At 49.8% G+C, this 1,665-nt stretch overlaps 1 protein-coding gene across 1 annotated transcript in view; it reads right to left on the reverse strand.

Annotated features, from left to right (window-relative positions):
- SMYD1 (SET and MYND domain containing 1) overlaps positions 1–1,665 on the reverse strand; it is a 72,296-nt gene that overhangs the window by 14,224 nt on the left and 56,407 nt on the right. The window lies entirely within an intron of this gene.

Genomic DNA, 1,665 nt, shown 5'->3' on the forward strand with positions numbered 1-1,665 from the left:
CAACCTTTTCTAATGCACCAAAGGCACCCCTGTGCCGGTGGTGGCCCCTCCTGGTGTTTCCCTACTTCTCCTGGTTCCCCACACTGGCTGTCCCTCACCACACTCTCCTAGTCAGAGTCAGCCCCTCCTACTCCCCCCTACCTTCCCTTCTCATTGCCCACTCCCCAGCTGCTCTCCCATTTCTTGACAACATCCAAATGGGATGCAGTAGGAGAGGTGCCTGGTAGGACGTGCAGAGACACCAGCACAGGTCACCCTCTTCAGTCTCTGCTGGGATTCAGCCACAAGACTCGCCCACAGGCTAGAGGGCAGAAATCCATTCAATCCGCAGGCATCCATGGAGCTCTCCTGGGGGCCTCGGCGATTCATGGAGCAGCCCTTCCCATTGTGTGGCACCCACACACAAGGAAGGCTTTATTTGGCCAAAACTTCAGTTCCTAGAAAACAGCTTTTTCTATTTTATGAGGTCATGGTAATTCATAGCCATAACCCTTCCCTTCTGCCTCAGCACTAACCGATGAACCACAGGGGCCTCCATCTGCCTTGCAAGCCCAAGCACTTAATAAATGCCTTTGCCCATTTGGCATTATAAGGAGAATCACATTCTTCGTGAGACTGTGGCAGCTTACAAGCCGGGCACAGTCCGGTTGTGCAGTCATCCTCAGGGCCTGGCTGCCAGCCAGGTCCTGTCCTCAGTTCAGGAGTGAACAGTGCAATGTTTCTCCTTCGGTAACGTGCCCCTGGCTCCTCTTTGCGCCCAATATGTGCTTTAGGGAGTCACAGGAGATTGGACACATCCAGGGGGCTGTCAGCACCCTGCTCAAGTGGAAAAATCCTTCAACTAGTGAGTGTGAACGTCAACCACAAAATGTGTGAAGACAACCCCAGCCAGGCATGCAGGAGGGGGCAGGAGACGAGAGGTCCTGGACTGAGTCCTGGCCAACGTCCTTTGATACACTCCGTCTTGCCTAATCCTCTTGTCTCCTTGGAGGGAGGCAGGATGAAGGTTTCAACAGAGAGGTTGACCTGCCCAAGGCCATCCACTAGTAGGTGGTAGAGCCAGGGCTGGAACCCATTAAGCAGCAGCCATTCCATTGCTGCTAAAGCTACGGGTCTCCTTTTCACCCTGACCACATGCAATGTCATTAAAGCAGTCTTATTCAGACAACCAGCAGGGGTGGAGGAAACATCCCTCAACAAGCCTAAAGCTGATAGGTCCAATGTTTTTGAATGTTTCACAGCTTTAGGAGAACAATTATGCAGTGTCCAGTGTGTTCCAGGCTAGGTGCCTAGGTGGTTCCATGTACACGTATCCTTGGTGCCGAACATGTATTTGTTGACTAGTAGACATTCAATGAAACTTTGAGAAGTTGGATTGGATTGGGCTGGTTTGGATGGTTTTGCTATAACAGCTGTTGATGTAGGGAGGATTTCAGCCAAAGGGAGGACAACTCTCCATGTGAGGAAGTGAAGCAAAGACAATTTGGCATAGGATTTAAGAAAGAATTGCCAAGCCTTCCCCAGTCCTATACAAAACAAGGGAATCTTTGAGTTGTCTCATATGTTAGCATATTTGGGGCTATTTTGTAAGCTTTTTGTTTTGTTTTGTTTTTACAATTCAACATGAGCATTTCATGATTTCTTTTCTGGCTTTCAGACCATGAC

Source organism: Propithecus coquereli, unplaced genomic scaffold, assembly GCF_000956105.1.
Source record: "Propithecus coquereli isolate 6110/MARCELLA unplaced genomic scaffold, Pcoq_1.0 Scaffold208, whole genome shotgun sequence".
Classification (NCBI taxonomy): Eukaryota; Metazoa; Chordata; class Mammalia; order Primates; family Indriidae; genus Propithecus; species Propithecus coquereli.